We start from the raw sequence: 12,092 nt of genomic DNA, 5'->3' as shown, positions 1-12,092 counted from the left end.
TTGTGACTTGTGACCTTAATATAATTTCCATATGCCATCTCTTTAAATGTTGAAAGTCTCCTTCGAAGCTTCTCCTTTGTCCACTTGACTGTTTGGCCATCTCGGTATCTTTATCTCTGGCCATATTCCTGGTGGCTAAGCTCATTATAATTAACCAATCAATGCGAGAAGAGGCGACACAACAACGGAAATGCCAAGACAAAGTCAAAGTACCCGGGAGATCTTTCCACCAGATTCTTATTCTCCATTTTTATATATATATATCTTCTTCTTCTTTTTTTTTCTTGCTGTGTGTGAAAAAGTTTCTTGGGCAACGCTGATTTATTTACTGAAAACAAAAGAAAAACCAAACAACAAAAGGAAAAAGATGCGGCGGCCCGGTAATAATAATGCGTAATAATGAAGAAGAGCGAGCGGTGGGGTGTGCGGGTGGAAAAAGAGAAGAAAAAAAAAAAGAAGAAAAACTCAAGAAGGAAACGACAGATTCCCGGAGGGACAAAAGGCAAAACGGAAGTGACCGGGGAAGAGTCTACCAACTCCAAGAGAAGGCAAAAACTTCTCAGGTAATTATGGTCTAAAAGCGCAATATTTTTTCACCCGCCCCCCGCCCTTCCTCGGAATATTTTTTCCTTTTCCAGAGGAAAAGTATATACATATATATATATTTGAGTACTTTCGCCGTTTGTTTATTGACACACGCACAAGTTGGCCGCTGTTTCTACTTAATGTAATTAGAGTAAATTGCTTTTTAAGTGCGCCAAAGCAGAAAAAGCAAGGAACAAAGCATATAGAGCAAATAAACAAGCCCAAGCCCACAAAGTTGAGCAGCGAAACGAGACAGAGAGAGAGAGAGAGAGAAAGAGAGAGAGAAGGATGAAGAATAGAGGACATCATCGCATCCTTGGGTAAACCAACAACAACAAATATATTTATCTCTTGCATTGTGGGTTAAAGTTGCGCAACAGAGTTCAGTCACGGATTTGTCATTTTCCACCCCCCTCCCCCCACAATTATGAAAATCTGAAAGCTTTTGTATAAAAAGGTCATCTATAAAAATCACATGAAAACAGACCATATATAGTATATACTCGTAGATATTGTGTCATGTGTAGATTAGGAGTCATAAATCTGTAGGGAAACCACTTTTTTTATAAGGTGGCCCACGAAAGATTTGCTTTTTAAAATTACTATAAAAATATGAATATTTCTCAATTTTCTTCGAGCTTAAACTTTACCATTTCGTAAACCGCAAACCTTCTACTTAATATCTGACACATTGACAATGACATTCGAAATATCAAAGTCAAAATTATAGATATTTCAAAAAGCAAACGCTATATGGGCCACCGTGTATTTAACGTAAAGGGTGGCCCACGAAAAATTTGCTTTATTAAATCGCTTCAAGCGTAAACTTAACCATTTCGTAAACTGCAAACCTTCTACTAAATATCTGACTCATTAACAATGACAATCGAAATGCCAAAGTCTAAATTATGGATATTTCAAAAAGCAAACGCTACATGGGCCACCCTTTATTAACTGGCATCTGCATAACCCATTAACCTCTCTGTAAGTTCCAGTAACTTACCAAAACTCCAAGGCATTTCTGATCTAACAACGCCTTTACTAACTAATAACTAAAGTTATTCTCTTTCTAGTTACTACCATTTACTCTAGTTACTATCATTTACTCTAGTTACCATCATTTACTCTACTTACTCTGTGTAATAACCCAAAACAAACACCAACCTCCGATCTCTAACAGCAATAAACAATCCACAAGCCTCTGCAATTCATCAATTAGATCAATTATCAAGTCGGTCTCAGAGATATATACATATATAGATAGATATATATATATATATAGATATAGTAACAATAACAACCAAAGTTAAGGCAATGAGGGCGTGTCGAACATGATTACCAGAGCAGCAACTACTTAGGCACATAATTGGCAAACTCTAGACGACAACAACAACAAGTACTACTACTACTATGACGGGCAAACAGGCAACAATGGCCAACACATGCACCACTTAAAACTATGTTGAAAGGACGAAGGATCCAAATGTAGGGTTGGGGAAAAACAGTAACCAGTAACAGCAACAGGAAAAGCAACACCAACAGCAACAGCAACTATGCAACAATTTTCCATGAAAGTTTTCCAACAGTTAGCGGACATCTTCAACAGACTTTGGCGGGTAATTAATAATTAATAGAAGAACTATTGCCTAAATACGAGTAAAGTACAGTAAAACATAACAAGAACTTTTGCCAAAGAGTGAAGTTTTGTGAAAATATTACCTGTCCAGAATAATTTTATTAGATTTTACAGTAGGTGGTGAAGTTAGTTTAGATTTTTCCATTGGTTTTTAAATATTTTATATTTTATTTTTTGATTTTTTAGAGAAGTTTAATATATAATTATGAATTTTTAAAAGTATTTTTAGGCAAGTTAAAGTTCACAAGTGTTAAATTAATATTTTGATATTTAATTTAATATTAGAAAAGAATTTTTTTAAGAATTTTTAAAGTGGAAAAATGTTGCTTCCATTTCTGTTACTTAAAATAACTTAAATTAACAACCATTTTATGCCACTTCCAGCTAAGTTTATTCTTTCAGTTTTAATTAAGAACTTTTCTGCTACTTAATTTTTAATGTAAAATAAAAAAATATTCTTTTTTTTTCATAGCCACCTTTTAACAAGGGTATTTAAGACTTCAACATCAGAGAAAACTTTCCCATGCTCCTTATATAAAAATGTATACAATTTTTCTAGTTATTTCTTACTGGCAACCTTTTCGCCGACAAACAGCTGCTGTTGCTGTCAGTTTAACACTGCCCCACCACCCCCCCTTTCTTTTTACACCCTCCCCCATAGCTGCTTAACATCACCCCCCTTTTTTTGGCAGTCGACGCTCATGCTCATGTAATTTGTTTTAGTTCTGTGTCCAACTCGAAAGTTTGTAATTAACATTGTTGAAGGGCGGTGGGAAAGCTGATAATCATGATGATGATGATGATGTTGCAAACTTTTAGCGAAACAAATATTTTCGTTGCAACTTTGTGAGTTGGCAGTGGCAGTCACACCTACGCACAATGGCTGGCCTCACCCCCCGCCCACCCCAAAAAATGATTTAATACAATTAATAATAATAATTAAATTAGCAAACAGTTTGGAATTTAATGCTCAAAAACCCATGGATGGCATCTACAAACTATTTGCAACGTTGAAAGCCATTTAAATGCAACACTTTGTTTTTTACACGTGCCACACAAAAACACACACACCCTCACACACACACACACACAGCTGAGTAAACAACATAAAAAAAAAAAAAAAAGAGACATAGACAGAGAAACAAACATGGGGAGTGGCCAGCCATTAGAGTTAAAACCACAACAATGGACAGGCGTTGAGGCAACTAACTGGCAAAAGGGTACAAAGGGTCCTGATCCAGGCGTAAATAAGTTGGCCAGAAAGGATTAACTATAACACACAACCCACCAACTAACACCCACCCAACCTGAATAAATAGTTTTCCAAAAAAGAAGAAAACTCTATGGCAACTGAAATGCATCATCTAGCCGGCATAGCAATTAAATGAAAAGCGTTAAAAAGGTTTTTCCTTCTAGATAATCATGGTTGGTTGTAAACCAAAACACAACGCGCTGTTTTTGTAGAGTTTTTAATGAGTTTCCAAGAGCTAAGATCTATAAGAAAAACATGTTTTGAAAAGTGATAAGAATTTAAGTAGCTCCGACAAAGTAAGGACTCATTAAATTTAAGGGTTAGGAAAAGGGAAAACCCAATGAAAAATCACACTGCAAGTTGGAAACTTAACTCTTAGATATTAAACTATTTAAATTTATTCAAAAAATTCAAAAAAAATATCGCCTCACGCACTCATCGCTGTTGGAATATTGAAATTGGTTATTTATTTTGCCATTCCTTTCAACCATTTGCAACCACAAAACATGGCAACAATGTTGGGTCAACAGAGGAGGAGGAGCAGGAGGAGGAGGAGGAGGAGGAGGAGGAAGCAGCAGCAGCAGCAGGAAGAGGAGCAGCAGCAGGAGGAGCAGCAACAGCAGCAGGAGTAGTGGCAAGTCGAGGAGTATAGCTGGCCCGCGAGGCGAATGCTGATAGACAAAAAGGACACATCGGTTGGTATGGTCAAATGACAGGTTGGTCGGACATGGCCAACAAACAATGAACCTGGCCTGAACAGCACCACCAGTAGCAGTAGCACACCTTTCCTTTGTCCATGTCCCGTTTGCTCCTGAATTTTGCTACTCCTTCCTACACCTGACGAACCACCAATGTTGCCGTTGTGTCCTGACAAACGGATGTGCACATGCAGCGGATATATTGATTGTCAAGGAATGTACATAAGCCCCAGTCGGTGTGTGTGTGTGTGTCAGTTAGCTTTTAACCATGCAGAGAAAGAAATTGTTTTTGAAAAGAAGTTCTGAGTCAAATTTAAGTCATAAAAATCCAATTTAAGTCCTAAAATTTCACTTTAAGTTTGTAAAATTCTTAAAATTTTATATATTTTCTTGATTTCTTCACTAGAAATGTTTATAAACACACTTTTTTTCCCCCAGTGTAGTTGCATTTTCGGCCATCAGAGCACGAACACACGGCGGGTTGCCATAGAACGACTTTCTGTCCGGTTTATTTTGATATTATTAGAACGCACAGAGGGATAGATAGTTAGAGAGAAAGAGAGAGCTCAAATTCGGTTGACTTCAACTGTGACACTGCAGGGAAGCTGGTCAAGAGTCAGTCAAAGCAAATATTTGCCGGGCTATCAAACCTAGTGAAAGCTTTGATTAAGATAAAGTAAAACAGATCGTAAAAAAAAAATGTTCAATAAACAAATAATTGAATTAATTTCAATGAAATTTAAGGTCTTTGTAAATAACAAGCAGGGTAAATTAATGATTTTATTTGCTTAAAATATTTATATAAAAATGTCTATCACCAAACTGAGCTTATCGTTTTGCCCAAAATGTGATATAACATTTCCTTACTCCTAATACCCCCCCACAAAAAAAGTCATTTCCAAAAAGTTGTCCATTAATAGTTTCACATTTGTTTTCCCTTTTTCTTGTTTTCCCCCTCTTTTTTTGGCTACCTTTTCCTGACAAATTGTTTTTAGCATATTTCTACTCGAACTTCAGTGACTGGCTTGTAATGCCGCCACAATTTATCTATCGTAATCCTCGGAATAAGCCAGGGATCTAGTGAATTAATTTATATACTTTGTGTGCCATAAGCGAGGAGGCTGTAGCAGCGCGCACTTACATTTGATTTTGTTTTTGCCAAACAAATTAGTTATGTTTTTGCGCCACCAAAATCCCTTTTTGGTTATCCCTTTTTTAAAGGGGAAAGTCCCCATCCCTATCCCTATCCCTATCTCTATCTCTCTCTCTATCCCTATCCTCCTCTCCTCTCTATCCCTATCCCTATATACACCCGGGACCATCCTTTCTATGGGCTATAATAAAATTTACAATGTTATCCCAAAAGTGTTGTCGAGTTTTTGTCATTTCATTTCATTTTCAGTTTATTTTTTCTTATCCTTTCTCTTTCCCTCTCTATCTATCTCTCTCTTTATATATATATCTATATATATAAATATAATTTTTTGTGTCCAGCTGGCGTTGGCGGCAGCCCACAACTATGTGGGCGTACAATGTCCTTGCGGCATGTCCTGGCTACCAGTGGCAAATACAAAAAAAAAACAAAAAATTGAAACAGAAAAAAAAGGGTGGAGAAAATGGGATACAAGGGCATGGAACTCTGTCCCCTGGCCCTGGTCATAATTCGCATATTAATGTTGTTCATTAAAGTTATATAAATTATGAATCACATTACACGACCATATGAGCCAGAGTCCTTTTCCCGTAATAGCTAGGGGGGGTGGCCAACAAGGATATGCTTGATTTTCTACATTTTCAAGGGAACTTGAAACTTGAATAGCTTTTGTTTGGAGGTTTAAATATAAATATTTAACTTTAAAAATATACAACTTCTTTTTCAACTTAATGAATAAAGAGAAGTTTTTTGTTGAATTTTTAAATGAATTCTTTGACAGTTTTTTCCAACACTTTTTCCCAACGCCATTAAAATTCCTTTAATTAACGATCGCTTTTCGTGGTTTTCTTGTTAATTTAAGCAAACATTTTGATGGGAAAATTTTTGAAATAAAAATTTATATTGATTGAATGTTTTCTTTAATTATTTTGTTCACCTTTTATTTTCCTTTTGCAATACTTTTTTATTTAATTTACTTTTGCCACTGTATTTTGCAACTGTTGCAGCGGCATCCTGTACTACCATCCAACCCCTCCCTATGCAAACATATTGATTGGCCGCCAACCGCTCTTTCACCCACAAATACAAAGAGCAAGAAAAAAAAAACGAATCAAGAGGGTAGACGGTAGAAAATGTTAACGTTTTCCTCTGCCACTTTTCTTTTGAGGGAGCGGTGAAGATGTGAAATATATGTCATTCATTTATGCATGCAACATTCTGCACTTGAAGAAGGAAATGGTGAAGGAAAGGAGGGAAAGCGAGGAAACAGCGGAATCAGAAAAAGGCTGTTGGAAAAGCACCAGCCCTCACCCCACTGATTTGATGATTGATTCGATTTGCCTTGCTGCTGAAAGAGAGAGAGAGAGATGGTAACAAAATGAAAATGTCCGCAGTGCAGTGAAAAGGGGAAAAAAAAAAGGAAAAGCAGAAAATAATCAGAAATGAGAGAAATTTAAGAAGATTTATAAATTATATTTATAAACAAAAATCACATAAAAATGAAATATTTCATATAGAGAAAAAAAGATTTATAAATCTTTAATTTTGATATTTTTTAGAAGATTTTCTTGGAGTTTGTCGACTCGTGTTGTCATCATTAAATCCTGACAAAGCAATTCTGGATAAACGCAAATGGCCCAAAATCCGCTGCGTCACACGGCTCCCCAGTGGGTTTACCACCCATCCACTACTAATAAAAACCTCATACCCCCTTTGAAAAAAAAAGCAGAGAATCTGTTCAACTCAATTGGCAAGATTTTCGCTTTTATTTGCACTCAACCGCTGGCTCGGTTCGCATTTATGTTTGCATTTTATTTGAAAAGCCATCAAGAGACGGACAAGAGAAAAGAAAATCGCCATTAGACGCAGGACCCGCTGCGTTATATATACAAGAATATATATATATATATATATATCTATATATCTTTATATATATATAAATGTGTCCTTGGACCAAGGCTCTGCAGTGCAGTCATCGGAAAGTATTATAAAATCAATTAAGTGCCGCAGGATTTCCATTTCCCCGGGGCCAATGTGTGATATTTAAACTTGAAACAAAGTTCAATGATGGTTTGTTTAAATTTTATTAGAAAAAGGTAAGAAATTTAAATGATTTTTAAAGTTTTAAAGGAAAATTTCAAGCAGTTTTAAGTAATTTTTTGCCTTTCTTTCAGATTCTCTTCTTGGCCATAATTAAATCAACAGAAACACATTACGCTTGAATAGTTTTCAATCCCATGCCGTCAATTACATAATCGCAAACGATTCTTTTTTATTTTTTTTTTGCTTTCTGGCAGACGGAAACCCAAGGCTTCCTCAAAGTGTCCTGCGGAAGTCTCTCCAGAGAGAAGTTGGAGGAGGCAAAGGCCTGCCCTTTGAATAATAAAAAAAAAAAATGGAAGAAAGCCAAGACCAAGGGGGTTGGTTGGTTGGGCTACTGTGTTTCTCTTTCAGTTTTTTTTTTTTCGGTTTCGTTTACGGTTAAGGTTACACAGGGCTGCCCCTCCTTGAACCGCCTCGAACCATGGCGAAAATTGACGGGCGGCCGAAAAGGAAGCGCTGACAGGCGGATTAACGCACAAAGCGAAAGCGGAAAGATGGAGCTGTTGACCCTGTCAAGGCATTCAAATTGCAGATAGCATTTTTGGGGATATTGTATATATATATTATATAGAATGCAGATGCCATAAATCACATTGATTTTGGGTTAAATGTTGAACAAATATTGGAAAAACAAGACCAGTTTGAGGTATCTCAGACAGAACCCTAACTTCTGCTTAAAAATCTCAACCTAAGTATGAAATATAAAATATTTAAGTAAATTCAACTGCAAAATAAGCAAGAAATAGTTAAAGTTATAGTTACTAAGTTAAAATCTCAACAATATTAACTTCCATTTCAAAATCTTTAAACCATTCCATAACCACCAATCAGTTAAATCGAATCTGCAACCTTTTACCATTGTAATAACATAAACCGTGTTAAATGCCCATCATTCAGAGGTCAAGCCAGATAAATTTCAACACATCCGGTATTAACCAGATGTTAATCCGATTTCGTACTGCTCATGTTTATCCATTATCCACAGGACATGGGCACACATTTTCTTCCTTCCTCTCACACCCCACTAGGAGAAACATACATAAATAAGCAGGCGACAGGCGGGACCACCTCCAAAAAAGAAAGAACCCGAAAAAAAAGGAAAGGAAGGATCAGACTCCCCATATAATACATGCCATATAAATAAATAAAGGATGAGGGGGCGGTAAGTGAGAGGTGGGCGGAAAATGCGAAACAACAGCAAAAAATTAAAACAGATTTTTGCCGCCACTACCGTCAGCTTTATCACTAATATAGCCACCCGAAGCGACCATAAAACCGTTTGCCTTCTATTGAATTTTATTGATTTTTCTTCTGCTTTTCTTTTTTTCCTCCCCCTTCTTCTTTTCCTTCTTCTTCTTCTTATATTTCCTTTTCGTTCAGCATTTGTCGTCAACGTAATTTGCCAGAACCCAACCCAACCCAACGAAAACCAAACAGTCCGCCCCCTTTGTGTTTGTCATTCTTTGAAAATGTTATTAAAAATCTGAAGAGGAAACATCTCGAGGCATCATATAAAGTTCCCTTATCACAGCCATCAAAGTTCTAAAGATAAAACTTGATTAGCCACTCGGATTTGGTGGTTGGCATTGTGATGGATTTTATACAGAATTTTCCAAAAGCCTTGTTGCTGGGTAACGTCTTGTGAGTTACTTGGCTTTCTCAACCAAAAGATTTAATAAGAAAGATTTAATTTAACAATTATTAAAATGAGTTAATTCATATTTCTTCCTTTTAGATAATTTATAATAGTCATAAAACAACGATAAATAACTGGAACAATGATAGATATTTCTCAAAGTGTCAAAACCATATGGATCCCTTGGAATCGAAAGCAATTTTGCAGCCAAACAACAAATGTGACCGCTTCCAAAGTGGCCAAGAGGCGTTGGTCATTATTTACCAAGGGATGCAACGGGTGCAGGGGTGTGTGTGTGTGTGTGTGTGGGTCGACCATACCCTCTTCGATTTTCCACCACCTCTACCACCTCCACTTCTCTTCGAGTTTTTCCCTTGCACACTTACGAAGCCCACACACTGATAATGACGTTAATGAAGTTCCACAGTTGCTGCCGCAGAAGTTTTCATCAGCTTGCCACGTTGCGTTACAAAATGTGCCCATAAATGTGTCACGCCTCCAATTCAACCACCCATTCCAACTTACACAAAACACCAACCCCCCCTCCACTGACTAACCATACACCCCCTCGACCCACACCACAACAACAACAGGAAAAAAAAACTGAAACACAGAATAAGAATGGAAGGTCACCGAAAATGGGAATGCTCTTGGTGAAAAGTTATTTAGATTTTGATTTAAATCGATAATATCGATTTTAGTTATCGATTTTAGTTATCGATTTTAGTTATCGAATTCAGTTATCGAATCTAGTTATCGAATTTAGTTATCAGTTTTAGTGATCGAATTTAGCGATATACTTTATTTATCGAATTAAGTTATCGATTTAATTATCGATTTTAGTTATCGACCTTAGTTATTGAAGTTCTTAACTTACAAAACAGTCAATGAATATTTTACAGTTAAGAACTTATACTAATTTTACTAATAATTGAGAAATCAAGTTCTTAATATTAAACTTTTAATAAGATCAAAGTTTTTCGATAACAATATCGATTATTTATTTTATTATAGCTTAAAAACACAACTCTGACTATATAAATGGTCTTTTTTTTAAATAGGAATGGTGATCAAACGTATTTTCAAACTGATTATATCCACCGGAAAGGGCATCGGAAAACGGATGGTCGAGTCATGCAATCAAAGGACCTTTGAAATGGCTACCGGTTACACATAATACGTCCGTAGTCCATTGCCCAGTACCGCCCAGACCCTGTCCCAGACGACGAAGAACCAAAAAGCAGAACCAGAACCAGTACCGTTTCCTAGATTTTCCCGGCTCTACGTGCCCACGTAATGCGTAATGCGGCGGGCGCATGCGAGAATCCCTTCAGTCGTAGACTCGTCCTTAAATAACATTGCGTTGTTCTTTATTGGTCGTTAAATCTCTTGCGGTTGTCGTGTCTTCGTTTTGGCGCGGCACCCATTTCCCCTACCCTTGCCACCCACACCCACACCCACATACATATACATAGATGCCCCTCCCTTGTGTTGTTCAACGCCACCCATCTATCCATCCGTCCGTCCATCCATCCATTCAACCCACCACCCGCCCACATGGAAAACTCCTTTGGTGGCCACGTTTTCCAACTGGATGTGAATCTTAAATGCGTCAGGCGCAATGGGAAATACTCGGGGATTTGTGCTTATAAATCTTTTTGCACAGCTTGCATATGAGAGTCTTTAATGGTCTTTGAATGCAAGTCAAAGAAAGATTGGATTTATTAAGAAAATGTGTGTCTTTTTTTTTACATATTCTTTGATTTTAGTATTAACTTTTTAGTATTAACTTCTTTTATAACTTCTTTTTGTTACATTTTCTGAATTTTCCACCATAGTGCAGGTGTTTCTGTTGCTTATTTTTCTTATAGGTAGCTGGCGAAAGTACGCGAAAGCAGCCCAAAAACCATTCGATTTCATTCCAGAACAAGCCAAAAAAAAGCAGGGGGTAAAGAAAGGAGGAGGAGGAAAGGAGGTTGAGTGGGGTGAAAATGGAGAAGGGGTGAAACAGAAGCAGTTGGCCAAAGCAAAAGCAAAAGCAAAAACAAAACAAAAGAGGACACAGTGGCGCCGTCTATCGTCGCGTTTTGTTGTTGTTTAATTTTCCATTTAGGGTTGAAGGAGAGAGCAAGAGAGTAAACAGGCGGCAAGGGTGGTAGATAGAGCAAGACAGGGCGAGCACAGCCCATCCCTGTGTTTGTTTTTGTATTAACGTTAACGTTTCGTTTTCACAAGAAAAAGAAGAACAAGAAGTTCGTGACGTTTCATTTCGTTTGGCTGATAAGAGAGGGCAAAAAGAGGCTAAAAGGGGGGGGGCGCAATGATGGAAGGGGTGTAAGCCCCCCCCGCATACGAAAATTTATCCACCCACTTGCATTCCACACGTTGTCTAGGCAAGTTTTCCTTTTGCGCTCTCTCTCTCTCTATCTCCCTTTGTTCTTCATTTCACTTTCTTCGCTTGGTCTACACTTTTCACTTAGTGACGGGGGAAAAAAATAGTTAATAAATTAGTAAAAAATATAAAAATATTTAGGTTAAAAAAATAATAATATTTTAACATTAGAATACATTTTTTTAGTATTTTATTTTAATTTTTATTATAATTTTAATTTATTTTTTCATTTTAATCCGTTGAACAAATTTTCTATTAATTTTAAATTTTTAAAAAAATTCCAAAAAATATTTCTCATTTTTTTTTATATTTAAAAGTTCTTTTAGAAATCTATTTAATTCGATTTTTTTCCCTCTGTGTCCTTTGCGGCCGCCAAAACCACCCACTTGTCGGCCGCACACCCCCTAAAAACCACCCCCTCTCATCATCTGGCGGCGGTGTCCTTCATCAGGATGCCAACAATATAAAGCCTATTTTCATTGTTTCCTCTCTGACACTTGAACAGCTGACAGGCGTCGACGTCAAAGTCATGTTGCTATTGTTGTTGTTCTTGTTCTTGTTGTTGTTGCTGTTGTTGTCGTTGCCCGGGCCGTTAATTAAATTAAGTAAAAGTAGCAAAGTATGTTCGTACATTATT

General features: G+C 36.9%; 1 protein-coding gene and 1 long non-coding RNA gene across 14 annotated transcripts in view; one reads left to right on the top strand and one right to left on the bottom strand.

The window, feature by feature from the left end:
• LOC108110282 overlaps positions 1-6,533 on the top strand; it is a 45,122-nt gene extending 38,589 nt beyond the window's left edge. The window contains exon 2 of the long non-coding RNA XR_001772557.1: positions 6,332-6,533. This is a non-coding gene — a long non-coding RNA (uncharacterized LOC108110282). The remainder of the gene's footprint in view (positions 1-6,331) is intronic.
• LOC108104383 (neurobeachin) overlaps positions 1-12,092 on the bottom strand; it is a 189,684-nt gene that overhangs the window by 171,642 nt on the left and 5,950 nt on the right. The gene's annotated exons all lie outside the window — the stretch shown is intronic.

Source organism: Drosophila eugracilis, unplaced genomic scaffold (assembly GCF_018153835.1).
Source record: "Drosophila eugracilis isolate 14026-0451.02 unplaced genomic scaffold, ASM1815383v1 contig_2147, whole genome shotgun sequence".
NCBI classification, from domain to species: Eukaryota; Metazoa; Arthropoda; class Insecta; order Diptera; family Drosophilidae; genus Drosophila; species Drosophila eugracilis.
Note: the sequence above shows the minus strand (reverse complement) of the source record. Positions and strands in the feature narration are given on the sequence as shown.